Below are 15,269 nucleotides of genomic sequence, written 5' to 3'. Positions count from 1 at the left end.
ACTCTTGGTGTTGAAGCTCAAGGGTACAGTGGTTTTAAAGGCAAACCCCACAAAAACCATAATCACATCAATGTTAGTTGAGGGTAACAGTAACCTTACAACATTTGTTTAGATAGAACACAGTAGTTATTTCAGACACAACAGGAAAATTTTCATTTGTACCCTTTTTGGATATTTTAGTTTATGTTTGGTTTGCATAAACATTAATCAGTTTTAATAATACGTCTAGACCATGGTCAGGAAGACAGGGCTAGAAAGAGGGGACACTAGTGAGCATGGAGGGGACACTAGTGAGCATGGAGGTGCCTGTGTATTGTCTGAAGAAACTGGGGGAACACAGAAGCCAAGGCCAGACACAATCGGAAGGGGGCATGGAAAGGTGTAGATCAGTGTTTTTAGTCTCACAAACCGTCTTAGGTTGTATTTCCGGAGTATTAAAGAGTGGTGTAGTGACCTTTCAAATGGGGTGTGTGAAATGACCTGCTGAGGTTCAGCAAGAAAATATTACAGTGTTTGTGTTTCTCTTTTAAATTTAAAGAGAGGAAATGAATGTTCATTAATATTCAGTATATAGATTGGTACCTTCCTCTTCACTAGATGCAGGTGGTTATGCAAGTGAGGGGCATCCGAGGGCAAGAGTGTGAGTTTTGAGTGTTTGTTTCTTTTCATCAGGTTATGAGCACACTACACAGTGGTTAAGTAAAAGATTTACCAATTACATTGTCTAGCTTTAACTAACCGAACCTCACAAAACCAACGTGAGTGTCCTGCCCAGACCTCATTTAATGAGCGTTACCCAACTCTGCACAGACTGTGACCCTTGATTTGCCATTGGTGCAGGCTGGCCTCCCTCCACTTGGGGGAACTGACCTCCAATGTTGGGAGCTACTCAACTAGGAGGTTGTAGCTCCCTCTACTTTTCTACCTCCTTGGTAGCTCATAAGTTGATGACTAGATGATTGTGGACAGGAAGAAGGCTTGCCCCGAGGCAAGATAAATTCCCCAGGCCTAACCAGGGCCTTAACATAGCCCCCTGTGGTGGTTTGAATAGGAATGCCCCCCCCATATGCACATATACTTAAATGCATGGTCATTAGGGAGTGGGAAGGATGACTTGGGAAGGATTAGGAGGTGTGGCCTTTTTTTGGAGTGGATGTAACCTTGTTGGAGGAAGTGTATCACTGGGGTGGTAGGCTTTGGTGTTGGCATAATGTTATTGTGCCAAACTGTGTAAAGTTTATTCAAATGGTGATTTCTCTATCCCATTATCTGGTTTCAATCTGGCCATGACATTGGGATGCATATTCTAAGACTCTCCTGTCTCAAATTTGTGTAAACATTGCTCACTATTTATTCTCTGACTTGTCAATAAAAAGCTGGCCAGCCAGTAACTGGGAAATAGAGAATAGGGTGGGATTTCCGATCTCAATGAGAGGAGGAGACAAACAGGAGAGAGGGCTTCAGCCATGAGGAGGGAAGAGGAAAGGACACATGAGGCAGCTGGAGCATGAATGCAAGTGTTACGGGGATTTTGGCTGGGAGGTAGTTAGATTATTTTACAGGATTAGAATAGAATAGAATGCCCAGTTGTTGCAGGATATTTGGTCCTAGTGTGAACCCCAAGATTGTGAACTGTAAAAACCTCATTTTTTCAAGACAGGGTTTCACTGTGTAGCCTTAACTATCCTGGACTGCTTTGTTGACCAGGCTGGCCTTGAACTCACAGCGATCTGCATACCTCTGCCTCTGCCTCTGCCTCCTAAGTGCTGGGATTAAGGGCATGTGCCACCCCCCCACCCCATCCCTCAGCAAAAAACTCATTCTTGTTTGGTATGGTTCAACCCTAACACACCTTTAATCCAAGAACTTTCTGTTTATTGTAAACAGGTAATTATGGTGTGGCTCAAGCCTAGCACACTCCTTTAATCCTCGAGCATTCTGTACACAGGATTTAATAAAGTTAACCCTAGGTCAAGAGGTGGAGCGAGAAACCAGCTGGCAGGATTAAGTAGGAAGGAAGGACTTTGAGAAAAGGGTGTTTAAGACAGTGTGGAGAAGCAGGGCCTTTTTGGCTTTTAGCCTTTGGCTTTTTCTTCCTGGACTGTCTGGTGAGCTGGCAAGCTTTTGGCTTTGGGTTTTTTGCTTTTTCCTCTGGGACATGAACTGAGTAGAAAGGTCACTTGGGTGCTTTCTCTGCCTCTCTGAGCTAGCAGGTTTTCACTCCAGCATCTAGCTCCTGAGTTTTCACTGGTAACATTGAACAATTTGGGATTTACTTTCTTACTTTATTTTATTTTATTTTATTTTATAGCGTCCACTCAGACTGCGTTCTCTCCCTCTTTCAAGGGAGAGGGGATTTACTTTCTTCTTTCTTTCTTTCTTTCTTTTTTTTTTTTTTTTTTTTTTTTTGAGACAGGGTTTCTCTGTGTAGCCTTGGCTGTCCTGGACTCACTTTGTGGGATTTACTTTCTTAATAACGACACCACTTATTGTGCATTTAAGCCAATTAAATAAATCATAGCCTCTCGGTGTCAATTATTTGGGAACTCATTGGGTTAAATAAAATTGTTGTTTTATTTATTTCTTGTTTCACTTTGGGGGTTTCAGAAGCCCAGGCCAGGCCCAGTTGCTCTCTGCTTCTCCTCTTGCTTCCTTCAGATCCAGATGTAGAACTCTCAGCCGCCATGTCTGCCTGCCTGCCGCCATGCTTCCCACTATGAGGAGAAACTGTAAGCCAGCCCCAATTAAATGGGTTCCTTTATAAGAACTACCATGGTCCACCAGCCAAGGACAATACAGGCAGTAAACTTTAAACCCCTACCCAGATCTAGCCAATGGTCAGAACATTCTCCACAATTGAGTGGGGAGTGGGATATGACTTTCTCACGTACTCTGGTGCCTCACATTTGACCATGTCCCCTGGAGGAGGAGACCTGGTGGCACTCAGATGAAGGACAGCAGGTTACCAAGAAGAGACTTGATACCCTATGAGCATATACAAGGGGGAGGTAATCCCCCTCAGGAACAGTCATAGGAGAGGGGAATAAGGGGGAAATGGGAGGGAGGGAAGAATGGGAGGACACAAGGGATGGGATAACCATTGAGATGTAACAAGAATAAATTAAAAAAAAAAGAAGAACTGCCATGGTCATGGTCTCCTCACAGCGCTAAAATATTGACTAAGCCTAACTGACCTTCATTTTTGCCTAGCCTCTTCCCTATCCTATTGTAGCCTCTCTCTTAAGGGTTTCACCTGAGGTCATTCTCAATAACTTTGATGGCATAAGAACTCCTATCTTTGCCGGGTGGTGGTGGTACACACCTTTAATCCCAGCACTTGGGAGGCAGAGGCAGGCAGATTGCTGTGAGATCGAGGCCAGCCAGGGCTACACAGAGAAACCCTGTCTCGAAAAAAAAAAAACAAAAACAAAAACAAAAACAAACAAAAACAACCCCTCCCATCTCGGGCTCTGCTTCCTGAGAACTGGACTAAAACAATGAACATATATTTTTAGCACAGTCATGTAGGGATGACAACTGAGATCATTAACATAAACCAAAGGAAAGCTGATAAAGCAGAGAACTTACCATTCTCTTCTTAGCCAAAGTTGGTGATGAAAGAGATAGTTTAATGAGCTCTATAAAGAAGACAGAAAAGGGGCTGGAGAGATGGCTCAGAGGTTAAGAGCACTGGCTGCTCTTCCAAAGGTCCTGAGTTCAATTCCCAGCAACCATATGATCTGATGCCCTTTTGTGTGCAGGTGTACACTGTATACATAATAAATAAATCTTTAAAAAAGAGAAAATCTTAACAATATTATTACCAAGAAAATAAAATAAACAGAAAACCCTATAATCCTTAGAGAGCTTCTTCTTCATGGCTCAAATAGTTATGCTAACATAGACTTTAAACAAAGAGACAGAGCCAGGTATCATGGGGTGCACAGCTGTAATCCCAGCTCTCAAATTCACTGCCAGTCTGTTCTACTTAGCCAGTTCTAGTCCAGTCAAGGCTGCTTTATGAGACTGTCGCCACACTCAGATCCTCCCCCAAAAGAGAAAAAAAAAATTATTAGCCGGGTGTGGTGGTGCATGCCTTTAATCCCAGCACTTGGGAGGCAGAGGCAGGCGGATCGCTGTGAGTTCGAGGCCAGCCTAGACTACAAAGGGAGTCCAGGACAGTCAAGGCTACACCGAGAAACCCTGTCTCGAAAAACCAAAAAAAATTTTTTTATTTATTTATTTTATGTGCATGAGTGTTTTGCCAGTGTATGTGTGTGTGTGTGTGTGTGCACTACATGTGTGCAATGCCCACAGCAGTGAGAAGAGGGCATCAGACCCAGGGTAGGGTTTGAGGTTTCAGTAGTCTCTTGTCATTCACAATGTACTCTCCTGTTGTGGCTAGAAATGTGACTTTTCAGTTGCTCCTCTTCACTCTGCCTACATGGACCCTAACACTGTGGAACTGTAAGCCCAATTAAATGCTTTCTTTTATAAGTTTCCTGGTTGCGATGTTTTTACCACAGCAATAGAAAAGTGGCCCAGTGTCACAAGAGAGTCTTTTTGGAAGCAGAGGAGAGTTGATATTTGTTGGGAGAAGAAAAAACTCATAGAAAGAGATCAATTGTAGAAAGAAGGGCACTTCTGGGACTTCAAGGATCTCCCAGTAACCTTTGCTCTCCTTTAAAGTCACCTGCTCACAGGCCACTGAGATGACTCAGCAGATAAAGGTGCTCGCCACCAAACCTGATGACGTGGGTTCAATCCCTTTGACCCAGATGGCAGAAGGAGAGGACTGAACGGACCAAGCTGTCCTCTACTTTTCATACAGATGCTGCAGCACACATCCACAGGCTCACATGTGCACACATGCATGCACACACATAACATAAATGTCACTTTAAAAAAGCATTCAGTCACACAGTTTTGCCCCTGACTATTTTGTTATCACCAGTTCAATCTATAGCAACTCACTGTAAACTAGACACCACAGTGCTCATCAGAAATCTCAGAACCAGGGAGCCAAGGCAGGAAGGAAGATCTTATGTTCAAAGCCAACTGGGCTATACAGTGAGACTTTGTTTCAAAACAGCTGAACCGGGGGAAGAGAGATGACAGTGGTTAAGATGGCTTACTGCTCTAGGAGAGAATGTGAGGTCAGTTTCTATCACCTACAGTAGATACTTAACAACTGTCTATAAGTTCAATTCCAGAGAATCTAGTATCTTCTGGCTTCTTCAGGCACTTTCATGTACATGAACACATGCCCACACAGACACACATACAGATACATAGCAATAATGTTGGGTTTGGGGAGGAAGCTGAGAAAACTTACTTCAGAGATAGAAGCTTTAAAAAAAAAAAAAATGCAAGCTTTACTTTCTCTGCACATGCTCGCTCCCAGGGAGGTGGTCGGCATCTGAACTACCTCCCTGATGGGAAGCTATATTGTATATTTAAAGGATAAAACCATAGAGCAAGGGGGAGCAGGGTGGGTTGTAGCACTGTCCAATCATATTTTGACAACTGTCCCAGCCAGGCCAGTGGTGGCACACATGTGTTATCCCAGCACTCAGGAGGCAGAGACAGGTGGAGCTCTGAATCTAAGGCCAGCTTGGTGTATAGAGCAAGTTCCAGGACAGCGGGGGATATGCAGAGAAACCCTGTCTTGAAAAAAAACAAAAACAGGGAGCTGGAGAGATGGCTCAGCAGTTAAGAGTACTTCCAGAGGTCCTGAGTTCAAATTTCAGTAACCACATGTTGCCTCAGAGCCATCTATGTTGGGACTTGATGCCCTGTTCTGTCCTGCAGGTGTACATGCAAACAGAACATTCGTATACATAAATAAATACTTTTTTAAAAAGAGAAAGAAAAAAACAAAAACAATAGACCTGGGCAGTGGTGGTGCATGCCTTTGATCCCAGCACTCAGGAGGCAGAGGCAGACAGATTTCTGAGTGTGAGGCCAGGCTGGTCTACAGAGTGAGACAGCCAGGGCTACACAGAAAAACCCTGTCTAAAAACAAACAAACAAACAAACCAAACCAACAACAATAACAACACCCCCCAAAAAACCCCAAACCAACAAATAAACAAAGCCATGTCCCAACACTGAGGAGGCTGAAATAGGGCTGTCTCACGTTCAAGACTAACCTACTCTACATCACAAGTACCAAGTTAGCCACATTTACGTAGTAAGACCCTGTCTCAAACAAAACAAATGGTCTACATAGTGAATTTCAGGACAGCCAGTGCTGCACAGTGACATCTTATCAAAAAAACAAAACAAAACAAACAAAAACAAATGAAAACAACTTCAAGAGGCTGGGGCTGGAAAGGTGACTCAGCCTATAAAAGCTGTGGCTGCTCTTTCAGAGGATCCAGGTTTGACTCATGGCACCCCAAGGCAGCACACAACCATCTGTAACTCAAGTTCCAGGGGATTCCATGCCCTCTTCTGGCCTCCTCTGGCACTACATACGCATGATACATGTGCATACATGCAGGCAAAACACACACACACACACACACACACACATACACATCCCATGTGCAGATGTGCAATCTACTAAGGCTACCACATTTGCCACAAAGAAAATAGTTACTATATCTCTTTGTCTGTCTCTGTCTCTCTCTCTATTTCTCTCTTGTCTGTCTCTGTCTCTCTGTCTTTCTCTGTCTCTATCTTTCTCTGAGTCTCTGTCTCTGTCTGTCTGTCCGTCCGTCTCTCTCTCTCTCTCTCTCTCTCTCTCTCTCTCTCTCTCTCTCTCTCTCTCTCTCTGGTTTTTCAAGACAAGGTTTCTCTGTGTAATAGCCTGACTGTCCTGGAACTCCTTTGTAGAGAGGCTGGCCTCAAACTCAAAGAGGTCCGCCGGCCTCTGACTCCCAAGTGCTAGGACTAAAGGTGTACACTACCACTGCCCGGCTTAATCACTCTCCAGAACCCTTACTTTCTGTGTTATTTTTTACATAAGGTCTTATGTATCTCATACTGGTCCCCAATATAAAGCTAAACATGATCTTAAGCTCTTGATCCTGTTGTCTTTACTTCTAGACTCCTGGAATTACATGTGTGCACTGTCACACATCCTGTACTTTCCTTTTTAGCATTACACAGGGTTGATTTCCAGTCAGTACAGTTTAGCATGTCCATAACGAATGCTGTATCATGCTGTACTTTAGTGCTCTGTAGGTGCATTGGCTACTTGTCCAGTTACTGGGACAAAATACCTGATGGAAGCAAGTCATGGGTTTATTTTGCTCAAGGCATACAGTATACCATGGTGGGGTGGAGTGGGGTGTGGGTGTGGGTGCCGGGTGTGGGGTGCAGGCTTAGGCGGCAGCCAGTAACAGTGCATCCAGTTAGGAATGCGAGACTGAAGAATGAATGCGCTCAGCTCTGTGTGTGTGTGTGTGTGTGTGTGTGTGTGTGTGTGTGTTTTGTTTGACAGGGTATCACTATGTATTTCTGGCTGGTCTAAAACTCACTCAGTAGATTCAGGCTGGCCTTGAACTCCCAGAAATCTGCCTGCCTCTGCCTGCCTCTCCCCATTTTATTCAGTCTCAGACCCCCCAAGCCAAGGCATCTGCTGTCCTCTTCCTCATACAGACAATTCTTCACAGACAACTTAGGAGATTCTTTTCCTTAGTGATTCTAAATCAACAAACTGACAACCGCCACAGCCATTGAATGGAAACGGCTTCTGGATTCCGAGTCCAGCCACTGTTCTCAAGTCACATGGTCCCCCACATACTTCCTGGAGTGTGGAGAACAGTGAACATGATCAAAAACTTAGCTTTGAGTCGGGCATGGTGGCGCACGCCTTTAATCCCAGCACTCGGGAGGCAGAGGCAGGTGGATCGCTGTGAGTTCGAGGCCAGCCTGGTCTACAAAGCGAGTCCAGGACAGCCATGGCTAACACAGACAGACCCTGTCTCGAAACCCCCCCCCAAATAAAACCAAAACCCTTTGAATGTTACATGATCATGATTCTGGATGAGGCAAATGCAATCTGGCTGTACTGGATCATATATGAGTGAACTTTCAACAGCTAGTGGGTGTACACAACCCCTGATGCCACAGTCAGACTGAGAAATTATAAAATTATAAAATGTAAGACCTGAGGCTTCTCCCAGTTCTCATTACTGCCAGCCTCAGGAGTTACACCCTAGTTCCCAGAATAGCTGCATGTGAGCTCCCCACTATCAAAGGTCTCATATGGTTTCTAGTAACCGCCCTAGGGACCCACACCAAAGTCCCCACAAGAGGTCTCCCAACACCAATGCCCATATGGTCTAGCTTGATAAAGAACCCCACCTGCTTTGCGGTTTTAGCCTTTAAAAACTAGTCTGTAACAGTCACTCAGGGTCCTTCACCTCCCGAGTGCTGAGGGACCCTGACATATCAACAATTGAGACTTCTGATGTGTCAGTAATAAATTTTACCTATATATCCAGCCTGTGTGACTTGAGTGGTCTCGCGTGGCAACCCCCTTCCTGAATTGGACTCTAGGGTCCAACATTTGGTGCATTGGCCGGGAAGCTGGGGTCGCCCCGAGACCCCCGACTCACCCACTGGAGGTTCCCCCCCACTGGCCCTGGCCACTGACGAATGACAAAGACGTGAGTTACTTTTGTTGTGTATTTGTCTGTATTTCTGTCTCTCCGTAGCGCGCAAGTCAGTAGTTAGACGAGAAGAAAGGGCAGACGTGTCCAGGCACCTTCTCTCTCTCACCCTGGAGGACGCTCTAGGTGGATGTTTCGCCCTGGAGGACGCTCCAGTCGTGATCTGGGGGGATCTGACAATAGAGTCAGTCTCCTAAAATCCGTAGGCGGGCGTGTATCCATGCTGCCATCAGAATATGTATTTTCTGTATGCCACGTGGCTTGTGTTTTCTTGTCTGTTAATTTGGTTCATGTGTGTTATCGCCCTTTTTGTATTTGTGTTGACTGAAGTGACCAACGCTGACATGGGACAGACTGTGACCACCCCCTTGACCCTAACTCTTGACCATTTCAAAGATATACATGCCAGCGCACATAACCTCTCTTTAAGTGTCCACAAGGGACGCTGGCAGACTTTTTGCTCTTCGGAGTGGCCCGCCTTCAATGTAGGCTGGCCACCCAAAGGGACCTTTGACTCCCTGACTATCTCAAGGGTAAAGTCCATTATCTTTAATCCAGGGTCACATGGCCACCCTGACCAGGTACCCTATATCTTAATGTGGAAAAGCTTGGTTTCAGACCCTCCCCCCCTTGGATCCACCCATTCCTGACACTCAAGCCTCAGCTGAAACCTGACTCTACCATCCTGCCGGTGACATCATCAGCCGCCCAAAACCAGGACCAGACTTCAAATCTCTGCGATTCAGTTTCTTGGCAGCTCCCTAAGCCCGTCCTCGCCCCCCCCCCATCCAACCCAGGACCTTCTCCTCCTGGACCCCCCCTCCGTACTCCCAACCTCTAACCCCACCAACTTCATCTCTATATCTACCCCCTCCACTGTCTCACCCACAGCCCCTCCTTCCGCCGACCCTCCTCCTCTTACCCCAACACCCGCTCCTTCTCCTCCCCGCCTCTGCCTCTACCGGGGCCCCACTGAAGACCAATGGCAATCTTCCTTCTTTCCTCTCTGTACAACCAATGGAGAAATCACATACTGGCCTTTTTCAGCCTCAAACCTTTATAATTGGAAAAACCATAACCCCCCTTTCTCCCAAGACCCTCAGGCACTGACATCTCTGATAGAATCCATTCTGCTGACATACCAACCCACCTGGGATGATTGTCAGCAGCTGCTGCAAGTGCTCCTGACGACCGATGAACGACAGCGGGTCCTCCTAGAAGCCAGAAAAAATGTTCCTGGCCCTGGGGGCGCACCCACACTCCTGCCCAATGAGATTGACGCAGGGTTCCCTCTCACCCATCCAGACTGGGACTATGAAACCCCAGCAGGTAGGGAGAGCCTCCGTGTCTATCGCCAGACTCTGCTGGCAGGCCTCAAAGCGGCGGGCAGATGCCCAACCAATTTGGCCAAGGTAAGAACCATAATTCAGGGAAAGGATGAGAGCCCTGCAGCCTTTTTGGAGAGGTTATTGGAGGGGCTCCGAATGTATACCCCGTTTGACCCCATGGCAGCTAAACACAAGGCAACAGTAGTCATGTCCTTCATAGATCAGGCAGCTCCTGATATTAAAAGGAAATTACAGAGACTGGAGGGCATTCAGTCTCTCAGCATCCAGGACCTTGTAAAGGAGGCAGAGAGGGTGTATAATAAAAGAGAAACACAGAAAGAAAGGGAAGCCAGAATGGCAAAGGAGCAAGAAGAACGAGAGGACCGTCGAGAAAGATGCAGAGGCAAAGAATTAACTCGGATCTTGGCCACAGTGGTGGCCGATAATTCTAGGTCTAAGGGACAGGATAGAGAGGGGAGAAATCGGAGGCGGCCCAGGGTAAAAAAGGACCAATGTTCTTATTGTAAGGAAAGAGGCCATTAGATCTGAGACTGCCCTAAGAGACCCAGAGACTGGAAAAGGGTTCCAGTCTTGGCTTTAGGCGAAGATAGTGACTGAAGGTGTCAGGGCTCTGAAGCCCCCCCCCCCGAGCCCAGGCTAACTCTTACAGTCGGGGGGCAACGTACTACCTTCTTGGTAGACACCAGGGCCCAACACTTGGTCCTGACCCAGCCGGCTGGACCGATGTCATCAAAAACTTCCTGGGTCCAAGGAGCAACTGGGGGCAAGCTACACGGATAGACTAATAAACGGACTGTTGACCTTGGCACAGGTACTGTGACCCACTCCTTCCTAGTAGTTCCTGAATGCCCCTATCCCCTGTTAGGAAGAGACTTGCTAACCAAGTTGGGGGTCCAAATACACTTCTCAGAAGAGGGGGCACAAGTACTTAACTCCATGGGAACACCTGTGCAGATTCTCACTGTTAAACTGCAAGATGAGCACAGACTGTTCAAGCCCACCCCTCAAGGGCCCCTTTCAGAAGATAACCCATGGCTCCAGCAGTTCCCTCAGGCATGGGCAGAGACTGGAGGGCTCGGACTAGCCCACACACAGCCACCTACTATTGTGACTTTTAAACCCTCGGCTGTACCAGTCTCAATCAAACAATACCCGATGAGTCAAGAAGCCTGGCTGGGCATTAAAAAGCATATCCACCGATTCCTGCAACTAGGAGTCTTAAAGCCTTGTCAATCCCCCCTGAAATACTCCACTCTTGCCTATAAAAAAAACCAGGGACGCAGGACTATAGGCCCATGCAGGACCTCAGAGAAGTCAATAAGAGGGTGATAGACATCCATCCCATAGTGCCCAACCCATACAATCTACTGAGCACTCTAAGGTCAGATTTTATTTGGTATACTGTCCTAGACCTTAAGGATGCCTTCTTTAGTCTGCCTTTGGCCCCCCAAAGCCAATTGTACTTTTCCTTTGAAAGGAAGGACCCTAAATTAGGACTCTCAGGACAGGTAACCTGGACGTGCCTTCCCCAAGGTTTCAAGAATTCTCCAACCCTGTTTGACGAGGCCCTGCACCAGGATTTGACTGACTTCCGCACCCAGAACACTGAGGTGACACTCCTGCAGTACGTGAATGACCTTCTATTGGCTGCTCCCACCAAGAAGTCCTGTATCACCGCCACCCAGCACTTACTCCAAGAACTGGGTAACAAAGGCTATCGTGCATCGGCCAAAGAAGGCCCAGATCTGCAAAAAGGAGGTAACATATTTGGGCTATGCCCTGCATGAGGGAAAAAGATGGCTCACCAAGAGTCAAATTGACATGGTGGCTAAGATTCCCCCACCTCAGAGCCCCAGACAGTTAAGAGAGTTCTTGGGGACAGCAGGCTTCTGCAGATTATAGATACCGGGCTTTGCTGAACTTGCTGCCCCCTTATACCCTCTGACATGGGGGCACTGACTCTTTCCAGTGGGGGGCCCCCCAGCAACAGGCCTTTAAAGCCATAAAGAAGGCCCTCCTGTCTGCCCCAGCCCTGGGATTGCCAGACACCACGAAGTCATTCACCCTCTTTGTAGACAAAAAACAAGGGATCGCCAAGGGGGTATTGGCTCAAAATCTGGGACCTTGGAAACGGCCTGTGGCCTACTTATCTAAACAACTAGATACTGTAGCCGCTGGATGGCCTCCATGCCTGCACATTATGGCTGCCACTGCGCTGTTGGTTAAAGATGCCAACAAATTGACCTTGGGACAATCTCTGACCATAGTCACGCCTCATGCATTAGAGGCAATGATACGCCAGCCCCCCGATAGATGGGTCACCAATGCCCGTCTCAGTCACTACTAAGCTCTACTCCTAGACTCTGAATGTATCACCTTCGGTTCTTCAGTTACTCTCAACCCTGCCACATTGCTGCCAGCCCCAGACCGAGGACAAGAGACTCCACATGACTGTCATCAAGTGTTGGCTGAGACACATGGAACTCGAGAGGACCTCCAAGATCGTGAACTTCCAGAAGTCGAACACACTTGGTATACGGATGGTAGCAGTTATTTGGACTCAGGTACCAGACGGGCAAGGGCAACAGTGGTGGATGGGCAGAAGGTCATATGGGCCCAGGCCCTTCCCTCGGGGACCTGTGCCCAAAAGTCTGAGCTTATAGCCCTGACCAAGGCCTTGGAACTCTCTCGGGGCAAAAAGGCTAATATCTACACAGACAGCCGGTATGCCTTTGCCACCGCCCATATACATGGGAGCATCTATGAACAGAGGGGCTTATTAACATCAGAGGGCAAAGAGATAAAAAACAAGCCCGAAATTAAAGCCTTGATAAAAGCCCTCTTCCTGCCTGCTCGGGTGGCCATCATTCACTGTCCTGGGCATCAAAAAGGACAGGACCCCATTGCCCTGGGCAACCAACAGGCGGACAGAGTGACAAAACAAGTCGCCCGCATGGAGGCCCTAACACTGGCCCTAGAGGCCGATAGAGCCAATCAGGCAACCAGCCAAGTAGAACCATATATCTATACTTCGGAAGACCAAGCCAAGGCTCAGGCCTTAGGGGCCTCGTTAGACCCAAAACTCCAGCAGTGGATCAAAAATGGCAAGACAGTGCTACCAGCCAAAGAGGCAACTGCCATGATCCAACAGATGCACACCTGGACCCACCTAGGATCAAAAAAAGCTTCAACAGATCTTGGACAAAACAGAATTCATCATCCCTGGAGCCAATGCCCTGACTGACAAAATTGTAACTAATTGCCAAGCCTGCCAGCAAGTCAATGCTGGCAAAAGCCAAGCCCCAGAAGGAACCAGGGTCCATGGGGACAGACCAGGAACCTACTGGGAAGTAGACTTCACTGAGGTAAAACCCCCAGCTGCGGGTTATCGATACTTATTGGTCTTCATAGACACTTTTTCAGGATGGGTAAAAGCTTTCCCAACCCGACGGGAAACAGCACAAACAGTAACCAAGGCCATCCTAGAAGACATTTTTCCTCGGTTTAGACTCCCTAAGGTAATCGAGTCAGATAACAGGCCAGCCTTCGTCTCCCAGGTAAGTCAGGGATTGGCCAAGATCCTGGGAACTGATTAGAAATTACATTGTGCTTATAGACCCCAAAGTTCAGGACAGGTAGAAAGGATGAATAGAACTTTAAAAGAGGCCTCGACTAAATTGACCATAGAGACTGGCTTAAAAGACTGGAGGTGCCTCCTATCTCTGGCCTTGTTTAGGGCCAGAAACACCCCTTCTCGTTTTAACCTGACTCCATATGAAATCTTATATGGAGGGCCACCTCCTCTGTCTACCATACTCAATTCTTATCAGCCCTCTGCTTCCAAAACCAATTTGCAGGCTCACCTAAAAGGGCTACAAGCGGTACAGGCCCAAGTTTGGCCCCCCCTTGCTGAGATGTACAAGCCTGGCCACAACCAGACGGGACACCCTTTCCACGTCGGTGACTCAGTCTACATTCGATGACACCGGTCCCAAGGACTCAAGCCTCGGTGAAAGGGACCCTATACAGTCCTCCTGACCACACCCACCACTCTTAAAGTAGACGGAATTGCAGCTTAGATACACGCCTCCCACGCCAAGGCCGCTCCTCCTCCTCCAGACCCTGAGCAACGCTCCCAATGGCGCCTACACAGCTCCGAAGATCCTCTAAAGATAAGACTTACCAGATCTGGTCTTTAACTGTGCTCTTCCTCATGTTGGCCCTAGGGACAGTGGCCTACCTCAATCCCCATCAGCCCATAAAACTCACTTGGCAGGTCTGATCCCAATTGGGGAATGTGGTCTGGTCAATATCCCGAGAAGCCCCCCCCATGCCTGGTGGCCTGATTTAACCCTAGACTTGTGCCTCTTAATTGCTGGCTTAGATACTTGGGATATCCCAGAAAAAAGTTATAAAGAGTTACCCATTCTTCCTGAAACCACCCATTACCAAAGAACAGCAGCCTTAGGTTGTGCCAGACCCTGGTCAAGATGCCAGTTACGATTCGCTCCTTTTTATGTTTGTCCTCGAGATGGTAGGTCAAGATCAGAAGCCCACCGATGCGGAGGGCTGCAAAGCTCTTATTGTGCTTCCTGGGGGTGTAAAACGTCAGGCTCCGTCTATTAAAAGCCCTCCTTGTTGTGGGATTTAATAACTGTATCTCGCAACCACTCTGGCACTACTAAATGCCCTCAGCGGGGACAGTATCTTCCTAGCTCCCAGGCTACTTACAATCACAATAGCCAATGCAATCCCATAGTTATAAAATTCACAGAAAAAGGAAAAAAGTATTCGGATTGGGTAACAGGGCGACAGTGGGGCTTAAGATTTTATGTAGAAAGAAACGACCCAGGACTTATTTCTCCATCAGATTACAAATTTAAAAAAACCCTAAAAATACCTATAGGCCCCAACCCCGTCCTTGCTGACACCGGGGTACAACCCCCACTCCCCAGAATCCAGACTATTGCCCCAACCCCTCTACCCACCACCCCAAACACGGAGCCACCCTCACCCAAGACTGGAGATCAACTCTTTAACCTGGTTAAGGGGGCTTTCCAAGCCCTCAACACCACCAACCCCCAGGCAACCCAGTCCTGTTGGTTCTGCATCAGCCCAAGCCCCCCTTATTATGAGGAAATTGCTACCTCAGCCACTTTCTCTAACACAAGTAACCATTCCTCCTGTGATTGGGGTCAGCACAAAAAGCTCACCTTGACGGAAGTTAAGGCTCAGGGGACGTGCCTAGGCACTGTGCCCCCTAGCCACCAACACCTCTGTAACCATACCCTCGCCA

The 15,269-nt window shown here is 47.4% G+C and overlaps 1 pseudogene; it reads left to right on the top strand.

Moving 5' to 3' along the window:
• Positions 1-8,968: 8,968 nt before the first annotated feature.
• On the top strand, positions 8,969-14,590 carry LOC127190347 (uncharacterized; annotated as a pseudogene).
• Positions 14,591-15,269: the final 679 nt, after the last annotated feature.

The sequence above is a fragment of the Acomys russatus genome, chromosome 1 (assembly GCF_903995435.1).
Source record: "Acomys russatus chromosome 1, mAcoRus1.1, whole genome shotgun sequence".
In the NCBI taxonomy this organism is placed as follows: domain Eukaryota; kingdom Metazoa; phylum Chordata; class Mammalia; order Rodentia; family Muridae; genus Acomys; species Acomys russatus.
Note: the sequence above shows the minus strand (reverse complement) of the source record. Positions and strands in the feature narration are given on the sequence as shown.